The 13253-nt window shown below is 41.2% G+C and overlaps 1 protein-coding gene across 10 annotated transcripts in view; it reads left to right on the top strand.

Moving 5' to 3' along the window:
- APC (APC regulator of WNT signaling pathway) overlaps positions 1–13253 on the top strand; it is a 193897-nt gene that overhangs the window by 97601 nt on the left and 83043 nt on the right. The gene's annotated exons all lie outside the window — the stretch shown is intronic.

The raw sequence follows: 13253 nt of genomic DNA on the forward strand, positions 1-13253 counted from the left end.
TTTATATAAATCAGACAGCCAGTTTGACTCTAACAAATTTGATCATTTCATTGCAGGCCTACTTTTTAATACCCTAACTTTTTAATACCCCATTTCAGAACAATTGTTGTTTATGGACAAAGCTTTCACAAAACAAGAGATTGAACAGGCTACAAAAAAATATGAATTCCAGCAAGGCTCCTCGGATGGATGGCTTTCTGGCAGATTTCATAGATTTCATAGATTCTAGGACTGGAAGGGACCTCGAGAGGTCATCGAGTCCAGTCCCCTGCCCGCATGGCAGGACCAAATACCGTCTAGACCATCCCTGATAGACATTTATCTAACCTATTCTTAAATATCTCCAGAGATGGAGATTCCACAACCTCCCTAGGCAATTTATTCCAGTGTTTAACCACCCTGACAGTTAGGAACTTTTTCCTAATGTCCAACCTAGACCACCCTTGCTGCAGTTTAAACCCATTGCTTCTGGTTCTATCCTTAGAGGCTAAGGTGAACAAGTTTTCTCCCTCCTCCTTATGACACCCTTTTAAATACCTGAAAACTGCTATCATGTCCCCTCTCAGTCTTCTCTTTTCCAAACTAAACAAACCCAGTTCTTTCAGCCTTCCTTCATAGGTCATGTTCTCAAGACCTTTAATCATTCTTGTTGCTCTTCTCTGGACCCTTTCCAATTTCTCCACATCTTTTTTAAAATGCGGTGCCCAGAACTGGACACAATACTCCAGCTGAGGCCTAACCAAAGCAGAGTAGAGCGGAAGAATGACTTCTCGTGTCTTGCTCACAACACACCTGTTAATACATCCCAGAATCATGTTTGCTTTTTTTGCAATAGCATCACACTGTTGACTCATATTTAGCTTGTGGTCCACTATAACCCCTAGATCCCTTTCTGCCGTACTCCTTCCTAGACAGTCTCTTCCCATTCTGTATGTGTGAAACTGATTTTTCCTTCCTAAGTGGAGCACTTTGCATTTGTCTTTGTTAAACTTCATCCTGTTTACCTCAGCCCATTTCTCCAATTTGTCCACATGTTTCTACAAAACATTTTGTAATCAGCATCTTCTGTTCTTTCAAAGGTCTTCATTGAAACATTCCAAAAAAGGAACCATGTCTCACGAAATGAGAATTGCTTTAATTACTTTAATATCAAAGAACAAAAAAGATGGCTGCAACTGTGGTGACTTCCTCCCCATATCTATATTGAATACAGATTGCAAAATAATTGCAAAAATTTGAATGACATGACTGAACACCATCATCCCATCAATTATACACTCAAATAACAGTAGTTTCACTAAAGCAAGATTGGCTGCTGCTAATAGGAGAAAAATTGATCATTTGATCCAGAAAGTTCAGATATCAAACGTTCTCTCCATATCTTGTCTCTAGATGTGCAGAAGGCATTTGAAAAGATTGAATGGCTTTATCTAATGGCTGTCCTAAAAAAAAATTCAGATTTGGACCAATATTCCTGAATTGGGTCAGTGTATTATACAACTCTCCCTTCACTTTAATATAAACTAATGAAATTATTTCTCCCATACTTCAGCTAAAAAAAGGGACGTGACAGGGCTGTCCCCTCTTGCACCTCTTTTTTAATTGCTTTCTTGAACCACTGGCAATGTATATACTTCAGCACTCAGACATTGAAGGGGTGATTGTAAACAGGGAAGAACACAAAATCAGTTTATATTTTGATGACATTTTTGTACTATTGAAGAATCCCTCCTCATCAGTCCCGTGTAGTTGACATCTTTGGAGAGATCTTTGTTTTTTACATTAACTGGAATAAATCACAAGCAATGGATATATGCAAAAGACCAGATTCTTCTCAGTTTCAGCATTTTCCATTTCAGATATGCAAGGAAATAACTTATTTAGGAATTAAGATTTGTCCTAATCTTCCCAAAATTGTTTATATAAATATGGGCTATATATTAAAAGAAATTTCCAACGATGTAGAGAGCTGGCATCTCCTCCCTCTATCTTTACTGGGGGAACAGAAATAGTCAAAATGAATATCTGCCAAAGATTAACTGCAAGGTCTCTCCTTCACTCTTTGCTCGAATAAGTGGGCTTATCATGCAATTTATATGGGATAAAAAACATCCTTATTTGTCATACAATACCCTAAAAAATGTGGGCAACTGGAGACATTGGGTTGCCAGATTTATATCTGTATTATCTAGAATTCCAACTTTGTCCTTTTGTAAGGTGGTTCTCTTCCAGTGGCTTTAAATACACATCAGCTTGGTTTGAGATTCAGAAAAGCTTAGCTATGCTGTTTGCTTCCCTCTCTTCTTTTATATACATAGAGAGGCTACCCACACCCTTAAGGAAAATTTTAATCTTTGCAACTTCGTGGGGCATCCTGCAACACGTTATGACAATTACATCATCCAGTCTTACTAAATCTGTTCTTTGTATCACTGTGGGAAAACCCATGCCTAAGGATCAAGGCCAACTTCACACTTTCCATCCATGCAATTTGGATAGAAGAGGATTAACAAAAGTTAAAGATAAAATACAAGATAATAGACTGACCTCCTTCAATTATATGTGTAACAAATATCAGCTACTGCTGTTTTCACAGTTCTTCTTTCAGCAGCTATGCTCAAGGATTCATGCAAGAATAGGGAACAATTGGTCTGTTTCAATTCTCTCACCTCTAGAAGAACATATTAGGAAATAAGGAAACAAAAGTCACTTTGTAGGAATTACTTATAAGTGACTTAATGCTTTGCAGTACCTTCTCACTCTCAGTCTCAAAGAAAAATGTGAAAAAGAACTTATCTTCACCATCTCAACAGAAATCTGAGAGGATATCTAGCTTAATGTGAAAGATACTTCAAGTTCTTTATCCTTGTGATGCTTCCAGTACAAGATATTTAAAAGGTACACTTGACTCCAGAACAATTGTTTAAGGCTAAATGGGCAACACACAAACAGCCACATGTCAAGTATTCTGTATACCTGTCAGAAAATGCATGTGTTCTTTCTCAAAAACTTAGTGCTCTCTCAAAATGTTTGTCACTATCTTTCCTTTCCAAGCTTGTATATTTTAGGGGTGCTGGCTGAGTTGGTATTACAAGTTAACATTAAGAAATGAATTGCAGTAACTCTGTTAGTGGTCAAAAGAGTTATTTTGAGAAAATGGAAACCTGCAATTCCTCCCTCATGTACAAACTGGTTTAGTGAGCTATCTACAAATGCATTGATGTAAACAATGACTCTGCCTAATAGATAACTATTGTTTGAGTATGGTTTATTCAACCAATTTTGTACCCACAATACAGTAATTTAATCTAGAACACATTTCCCTAGTTTCCTTATGAGAATGTCATGTGGGATTATTTTAGTAAGATTTTTGACACAAAGATATATTGTGCATTTTAATGTATGTACTTTAATTCTATTTTCCACCAATTCAGACAGCCTGATCCTGCAACGTGCTGAACAAGCTGAGCACCTATTAAAGTCATGAAAAAAAGCAGTAGACATGGTTTGACTAACTTCATTGGGCAATGAGTTCTCAGCACTTCTTAGAAATAGACTTATTCATCTCTCACTCCTTTTCTTCTTCCTCCAACCACTCTTACTCCTACTGTCCAGATGTGACGTTTTGATATAATCTGGGACCATATAGATCATTGTTGCAAACAAAGTCCTGTAGTGGCACCAAATCTTGTATAAAGGGGGTCAAATGAGGCATCTAAGACAAGGTTATGGTTTGCTGGTTATGATTATGCTGTCTGTGTGTATCAATTTTGTAGTTGAAGTTATGAGTATTGGCTCTGTACTGTCTGTATTTCAAACTTATGCTATGCTTCTGGGAGACATCCCAGACAAGTTGGTGTTAACTCTGCCTAGCCTGCTTGATGGCCCATTAAGGACCATCAGCTATACAATTGACCCATTGAGAGAAGGCAAACTTGTAACTCAGCAAAGTATGCAGGGACTTACTTGTCCATGTGACTGCAGACTCCATTTTGTTGAAATTTTCCACAGTAAGGACAAAGAGGTGTTCTTACACCTGGAAAAGACTATAAAAGGCTGATGCCTCTCCTCCATCTTGTCTTCAATCCTGCTTCTTACCTCTGGAGGGACTTTGCTACAAACTGAAGCTCTGAACCAAAGGACTGATGACCCATCCCACCTGGGGATATATTCCAGAGACTTGATTTGAATCTGCAGTTTATTCTATCATTGCTACAAGCCTGAACTAAGACTTTGTCATTACTGTATGTAATTGATTCCATTTAACCAATTCTAGCTCTCATCTGTATCTTTTTCCTTTTATGAATTAACCTTTAGATTTTAGATTCTAAAGGATTGGCTACAGTGTGATTTGTGGGTAAGATCTAATTTGTATATTGACCTGGGTCTGGGTCTTGATCCTTTGGGATCAGGAGAACCTTTTTTCTTTTATTGGGGCATTGGTTTTCATAACCATTTGTCCCCATAACGAGTGGCACTGGTGATGATACTGGGAAACTAGAGTGTCTAAGGGAATTGCTTGTGTGGCTTGTGGTTAGCCAGTGGGGTGAGACCAAAGTCTTCCAAGGCTGGCTGGTTTGGTTTGCCTTGGAGGTGGATAAACCCCAGCCTAGGGCTGTAACTGCCCTGTTTTTAAGCGATTTGTCCTGAATTGGCACTCTCAGTTGGGTCCCGCCAGAACCTCAGCGTTACAGTGGCGTAGTCGGCAGGTTCTGGCGGGACCCAACTGAGAGTGCCAGTTCAGGACAAATCGCTTAAAACAGGGCAGTTACAGCCCTAGGTTGCAATAATGATCTGTATGGTCCCAGATTATATCAATAACGTCACACCAGGATCCTGAGTTGTTACCTCCTGAGTGCTAACATGATCAGGGAGAGTAAGTTAGTGAACAGTGCCTCAACCAGAGAGGGTGTGCGTAGCTCAGGATACATTCTGTAACCTATGCAGAGGAAGAACAGTGGTTCAGCTTTGACATGTGCTGGTATGCAAGACTTGTTCACTATAATAATTTTCTTTTAAAGTCTTATTGTGCTCTTTCTGTTTAGAGCACATTAAAATCACTGTCCCTGCTCCTTGACTGTCTTCCAACTAAGCAGAGGGTACTGGAAGAAAAGACACTGCTTTCAGTGTTGGAGGCCAGATAAATCAGAGGATTACAAAATTGAACACCCAGTTTTACTGTTTCTGAATCTTCCCTTGTTAATTTGACTTTAAGCAAATAATCCTTATATTCCAAACGTACAATTGATTCTCTGTGCCTTCTCTTCTTTTTTATACTGCATCCTTTAAGATCTCAAATCATCTTTTCATTTGCTGTCTCAAGAGCCTAAACTAAAGATGTTAGCAGTCTTGTCATTGTTGCCTACTGAGTGATCTGGTTTCTTATTTATCATTGTTCATTGGAGATCTGGAATGTTTGTCCAGAGTACCCATGATTTTAGTTATCATGTACACAGTGTACTATATTTAAGTGGATTAGTTGAAGAAATATCTCATGAAGGTGCTAGCAGTCAAAATTCCATTGTTATCCATTAGACAGATTATCTCTTTGGGGCAAGTACCTGGCACAGAGGGACTCTTTTAATGGAACTCAGATATACTTGAACTCCAACAAATTGCCTGCCATTGTACAAAATTTAGAAGATTTAGTCTCTGCTCCAGATTCTTAAACTATATTACAGACATTACAGTCCAAATATAACATTGTATAAATGCAAGAAATATAACATTAAAACTAGGGCTGTCAAGCGATTAAAAAGATTATTCATGTGATCTTTTTAATATAAATATTTTTGGATGTTTTCTACATATTCAAATATATTGATTTCAGTTATAACACAGAATACAAAGTGTACAGTGCTCACTTAATATTTATTTTTGATTACAAATATTTGCACTGTAAGAAAAAGAAAAAGTATTTTTCAATTCACCTAATACAAGTACTGTAGTGCAATCTCTTTATCATGAAAGTTGAACTTACAAATGTAGAATTATGTACAAAAAAAACTGCATTCAAAAATAAAACAATGTAAAACTTCAGAGCCTACAAATCCACTCAGTTCTACTTCTTGTTCAGCCAATTGCTCAGACAAGTTTGTTTACATTAGTGGGAGATAATGCTGCCCACTTCTTGTTTACAATGTCACCTGAAAGTGAGAACAGGATTCGCATGGCATTGTTGTAGCCAGATTTTTACTTGCCAGATGTGCTAAAGAGTCATGTGCCTCTTCATGCTTTGACCACAATTCCAGAGGATGTGCCCATGCTGATGATGGGTTCTGCTCGATAACTATCCAAACAGTGCGGACTGACGCATGTTCATTTTCATCATCAGATGCCACCAGCAAAAGGTTGATTTTCTTTTCTGGTGGTTCGGGTTCTGTAGTTTCCACATCAGAGTATTGCTCTTTGAAGACTTCTGAAAGCATGTTCTACACCTCGTTCCTCTCAGATTTTGGAAGGCACTTCAGATTCTTAAACCTTGGGTCGAGCCCTATCGCTATCTTTAGAAATCTCACATTGCTATCTTCTTTGCATTTTGTGAAATCTGCAGCAAAAGTGTTCTTAAAATGAAGAACATGTGCTGAGTAATCTGAGACTACTATAACATGAAATATATGGCAGAATGTGGGTAAAATAGAGCCGGAGACATACAATTCTATCCAAAGAGTTCGGTCACAAATTTAATTAATGCATTATTTTTTTAACAAGTGTCATCAGCATGGAAGCATATCCTCTGGAATGGTGGCCAAAGCATGAATGGGCATACAAATGTTTAGCATATCCTGCACTAAAATACCTTGCAATGCCAGCTACAAAAGTGCCATGCGAACGCCTGTTCTCACTTTCAGGTGACATTGTAAACAGAAAGAGGGCAGCATTGTCTTCCGTAAATGTAAACATACTTGTTTGTCTTAATGATTAGCTGAACGAGAAGTAGGACTGAGTGGACTTGAAGGCTCTAAAGTTTTGCATTATTTTGTTTTTGAGTGCAGTTACGTAACAAAAAAATCTACATTTGTAAGTTGCACTTTCACGATAGAGATAGTGCACTTTGCACTAAAGTACTTTATGAGGTGAATTGAAAAATAGTTTATCATTTTTCTAGTGCAAATATTTGTAATCAAAAATAATATAAAGGGAGCCATGTACACTTTGTATTCTGTGTTGTAATTGAAATCAGTATATTTGAAAATGTAGAAAAACATCCAAAAATATTAAGAAATTTAAATTGGTATTCTATTTAACAATGCAATTAAAACTGCGATTAAAGTTTTTAATCACAATCAATTTTTTTGAGTTAATCGCGTGAGTTAACTGTGATTAATCGACAGCCCTATTAAAACGATATACATTGACATATATGATATATCTGTATACGATTTAAAACCTTTATGTAGTTTGATTATTTTTTTTAATGAAGCTTCATGTATAGTGAAATTTGTTCTGTGGAAAAAGTATTTCTTCCCTACAGGCAAGTAAATAAAATATATGGCACAAGATATTAGATAACATTGTATTAAAAGGTTAGAAAAGTACATTTTAAATTTGGCTCTATAATTATCAGTAAAAACTATATGAATGCCTTACGGTAAAGAATTCCAACACATTCCAATATCCTGGAGTTAGGATAAATCTGAGATACACTGAAGAAACAGAATTGAAGAGAGGCCAAAGTGTGTGTGCAACGTACGAGATGGAATATAAACTTAAATTTGACAAATATAAAGTTTTGAGATGCATCTCAAGCAAGTAAGGGCTTTTTTAAAAGTCTTTTATAATGTGTAAATAGGCAAATCATATACACCTGTACCCCGATATAATGCGGTCCGATAACGTGAATTCAGATATAACACGGTAAAGCAGCACTCCGGGGGACGGGGCTGTTTTACCTCGTTATGTCCGAATTCGTGTTACCGCAAGCGGTTCTTCTGTGCCATCCTCCTCCCCCCCCCCCCCCCGTTACTTGCTGCAGCTCTCTCCAGGGCCCCCCTGCGTCAGCTCACCTCCGCTCCATCTCCTCCCATGAGTGCACCGCAGCTCCGCTTCTCCCCCCACCCTCCCAGGAGGAGGAGGTGGAGCAGAGGTTAACTGGGGCAGGGAGCGGTTCCTTTGCGCACCCCCTCCCCCCCTTACTTGCTGCGGCCCCCCTGCCTCAGCTCACCTCTGCCTCCGCCTCCTCCCCCGAGCGCACCGCTCAGCTCCGCTTCTCCTCCCTCCCAGGTTTGCCGCGCAAAACAGCTGATTGGCTCAGCAAGCCTGGGAGGGAGGGGGGGAACGGAGCTGCGGCACACTCGTGGGAGGAGATGGAGTGGAGGTGAGCTGGGGCGGTGGGGCGCCCCCCGGGAGGGCTGCAGCAAGTAACGGGGGCGCAGAGGAACCGCTCCCCGCTCCAGCTCATCTCCACCTCCTCCCCTGAGCATGCTGTCGCTGCTCCGCTTTCCCGCTCTCCCCCTCCAGGCTTGCCGGGCCAAACAGTTGATTGGCGTGGCAAGCCTGGGGCGGGGAGAGAAGCTGGGGCGGGGAGCGCTAAAATCGGTTCTTCTCCCTACCCCGATGTAACGCGGTCTCATCTATAACACGGTGAGATTTTTTGTCTCCCGAGGACCGCGTTATATCGGGGTAGAGGTGTACCAAATTTCTGCCCAGTACAATATTTTTAAAAAGCTATATATTAAAATGCTAAAATGAAGAGCCTAGGACATATCTTTCCACAGAAATACTCACTGGAGGTAGTTTGTGGGACAGAGAACTTCTCCTGGATCTCCTTCATAATGTGGTGGTGTGGGATGGTTATCCCATCAAGAAGCAAGGTTTGCTTCCATCTTCCACCATGCTAAATGCTTCAGGCTTCCACCCAGAGGGATCCACCAAAGGCTGGGGCCCTTGATGCTGACTCTAGGTTATCCCTAGTTCAACACTCAGTATCCTGATTTATTCTAATCCTGGATGTGCAAAGCTTCCCTTGCATACTCCATGATCCCTTTTCAAGGATTTATTTTCCCTAGTAGAAGGGGATGCGTCAAGGCTGAATCCCCACTCTGGCACTTCGGGTGCAGAAGGTGGAGGGCCACTCCAAGCTTGTATTACACTCCCAAGGTTACAGCTTTTCTTTGACCTTGGCTTGGTAAACACTGTCAGCACCCAAATTCAAAAAACTCTTGAAATCAGGAAGGAGCACTTGGGAATTCCTTCCTGTGGGGTACCCTCAAGCCCTTTTACCCACCTCCAGGGAAGAGCTGAGAAAAAAAAAAAAAAAAGGAAATTAGCTGTTGCCACCAGCTAATTAAGCAACATATGCACAAACCTCATAGGACATCAAAAATCCAATTCTGTTCTTAAAAAGTAAATTTTATTAAAAACAAAGGGAAGAAAATACATCTGGAACTTAGGCTTTTGCTAGATTTTAAAGGAGCAATTCCAAAAATTAAGCACCCAAAATAGCTTTCTTGGGGGTTCAGATTGAAGGTTACAAGCAAAACAAAAGCATCTGGGGTTAGCACAGAGGAGATCCACAAGCCAAAATAAAGAAATAAACCTGATCGCGTCTATTTAAACATTCCCTGTCCACTGATTTTTTTCTAGGTATGTAAGATGATTTTTCATACCTGGTTCAAGCCTTACACAGCATTCCTGCTTATAGCATTGCTGTTCTGTGTCTCCTTCTCCGGAGAACAACAGACAAATGGGAATGTTTTTTCCCATTTTAAAAAGTTCTAGCCTTCCCATTGGCTCTTTTGGTCAGGTGTCCACTCCTTTTCTTCTACCTGTGGGCTTGTTAACCCTTTACAGGTAAAGCAAACAGAGAACAGCCACCAAGAGGGATTTTATAGCTAACTGACTGGCTAGGTGTTCATAAAAGGGAGCTACCTCTTTCTCCCCACCCCCCCCTTTCATTTATTTCAGGATGCATCCTAGCATACTCAAGGAGCTGACTGAGGAGATATCTGAGCCAATAGTGATTATCTTTGAAAAGTCAAGGAAGACAGGAGAGATTCCAGAAGACTGGGAAAGGGCAAATATAGTGCCAATTTATAAAAAGGGAAATAAGGGCATCCCAGGGAATTACAGACCAGTCAGCTTAACTTCTGTACCCAAGAAGATAATGGAGCAAATAATTAAGCAATCAATTTGCAAACATCCAGAAGATGATAAGGTGATAAGTAAGAATCATCATGGATTGTTGTCAAAAACAAATTGTCAAACCAACCTGATAGCTTTCTTTGACAGGATAACAAGCTTTGTGGATGGGGGGAAGTGATAGACATGGTATATCTTGACTTTAGTAAAGCTTTTGATACTGTCTCACATGACCTTCTCATAAACAAACTAGGTAAATGCAACCTAGATGGAGCTACTACAAGGTGGGTGCAAAGCTGGTTGGAAAACCGGTCCAGAGAGTAGTTATGAGTGGTTCACAGTTATGCTGGAAGGGCATAATGAGTGGGGTCCTGCAGGGATCAGTTCTGGGTCTGGTTATGTTCAATATCTTCATCAGTGATTTAGATGGCATACAGAGTACACTTATAAAGTTTGTGGAAGATATCAAGCTGGGAGGCATTCCAAGTGCTTTGGAGGATGGGATTAAAATTCAAAATGATCTGGACAAACTGGAGAAATGGTCTGAAGTAAACAGGATGAAATTCAATAAAGACAAATGCAAAGTACTCCATTTAGGAAGGAACAATCAGTTGCACAGATACAAAATGGGAAATGACTGCCTAGGAAGGAGTACTGTGGAAAGGGATCTGGGGCCATAGTGGACCACAAGCTAAATATGAGTGAACAGTGTAATGCTGTTGCAAAAAAAGCGAACATCCTTCTGGGATGTATTAGCAGGAGTGTTGTAAGCAAGACGTGAGAAGTAATTCTTCCGCTCTACTCCGTGCTGATTAGGCCTCAACTGGAGTATTGTGTCCAGTTCTGGGCGCCACATTTTAGGAGGATGTGGACAAATTGGAGAATGTCCAGAGAAGAGCAACAAAAATGATTAAAGGTCTAGAAAACATGACCTCTGAGGGAAGATTGAAAAAATTGGGTTTGTTTAGTCTGGAAAAGAGAAGACTGAGAGGGGACATAACAGTTTTCAAGTCTGTAAAATCTTGTTACAAAGAGGAGGAAGAAAAGAAGTGGGCTTAAATTGCAGCAAGGGAGGTTTAAGAGGAGGAAGAAAAGAAGTGGGCTTAAATTGCAGCAAGGGAGGTTTAGGTTGGACATTAAGAAAAATTTCCAGTCAGGGTGAAATAAATTGCCTACTGAGGTTGTGGAATCTCCATCATTGGAGATTTTTACGACCAGGTTAGACAAACATCTGTCAGGAATGGTCTAGATAATACTTAGTCCTGCCACAAGTGCAGGGGACTGGACTAGATGACCTTTCAACTTTTGAGGTCCCTTGCAGTTCTGAGATTCTATGATTAAATTATCAGAGGGGTAGCCGTGTTAGTCTGGATCTGTAAAAAGCAACAAGGAGTCCTGTGGCACCTTATAGACTAACATGTATTGGAGCATAAGCTTTCGTGGGTGTATACCCACTTCGTCAGATGCATGTACATGATGATTGTTGCGAAAGCTTATGCTCCAATACATCTGCTAGTCTATAAGGTGCACAGGACACTCTGTTGCTTTTTATGATTAAATTGATTTTCTTGCAGGCTTTTATTTTTTGTCCATTTTCAAAAGATCTGTAATTTTAAGTCTACATTGAGATGGTTAAAACTAGACTTGCTTGATGCCCTAAAGAATATACTGCGTGGGACCACCTGTAGCCTTATTGATGGATTGGTGATTGATTAATCCATAACCAATATTAATCAATCTTTTAGAGCACAGTGGTCAATAAACGTTCAGTCACCTGAGGGCTAATGCAGTAGGAATATTGGTATCATTACGATTAGAAGAAGAGTCCCTAGAACAGGAGTGGGCAAACTACGGCCCAGAGGCCACATCCAGCTCTCCAGACATTTTAATCAGGCCCTCAAGCTCCCGCCGGGAAGCAGTGTCAGGGGCTTTCCCCTCTCCGGTGCTTCAGCCAGAGAGTAGGGTCAGGGTCTTGCCCCACTCCGCATGGCTCCTGGAAGCAGTGGCATGTCCCCCCCTCTGGCTCCTATGCATAGGGGCACACGAGGCTCCACACGCTGCCTCTGCCCCAAGCGCCGCCCCCGCAGCTCCCATTGACTGGGAACCGCAGCCAATGGTAGCTGCAGGGGTGGCGCCTGCGGATGGGGCAGTGCACAGAGCTGCCTGCCGCACCTCCGTGTAGGAGCCAGAGGGGGGACACATGCTGCTGTTTCTGGGAGCTGCTGGAGGTAAGTGCTGCTCAGAGCCTGCCCCCCTGCCGCCCCCCTACCCCAGCCTTGATCTCCCTCCCTTCCTCCCAACCCCTCTGTCCCAGCCTGGAGAACCTCCTGCATCCCCAACCCCTTATCCCCAGCCCCACCCCAGAGCCCGCACCTCCAGCCAGAGCCCTCCCGCACCCCAGCCCCCAATTTCATGAGCATTCATGGCCTGCCATACAATTTCCATGCCCTTGGGCCAAAAACTTTGCTCACCCCTGCCCTATAAGCACATGAGAAACCATTGCAATTTATCACAAATCCACTAAGCAGATAAACAATCCCACAACCATTGAATACAATAGAAGACAGAGAGAGAGAGTGTAAAGTGTTGAGTCCTATAACTGGCATTACTCACATCTCGCAGGTCCTGCTGGGGGTCCATGGAGTGGCAGTCATCATCTTCCTCCTTCTCCTGCTGTGGTTGTCATCCTGGCTTCCCTCCCTTTCCCCTCTTCCCCCTTTCCCCCTTCCTTCTCCCCTCCCCCCCATAGGAAAACTATTTGCCTGCTAAGGCTCATGCATATGCATAAGGGTTCCAACTCCTTTTCTCTTATCCATACTTCTACACCCCACTAATTTAGGGGTGCCCCATTTCTCATTGGCTATCTCCTTAGTTTCTCATTCTCATTAACATCTGTGTCAGAAAGTTACCATAGCAACTAGAGGTTATTACAGAATCCCTCAAAATGTTACTGTTTGGCATCTTGTGGTATTAACTGGCACATTGCAGCATATTTTCAGGTCTGTTATTAATAAAATAATATACTCTTCAATCTTCATTTTCTTTATTGAACTCTCACTTCCAGAACATCAGTACTTACCCCATCTTTTACTATAATATTACCCTTTACTGGTACATGATTACTTTAGTCTTGCCAACCTGTTTCATGCCTAAGGCCTAAGTTGAATATATCA

This window comes from Chrysemys picta, chromosome 6, assembly GCF_011386835.1.
Source record: "Chrysemys picta bellii isolate R12L10 chromosome 6, ASM1138683v2, whole genome shotgun sequence".
Classification (NCBI taxonomy): domain Eukaryota; kingdom Metazoa; phylum Chordata; order Testudines; family Emydidae; genus Chrysemys; species Chrysemys picta.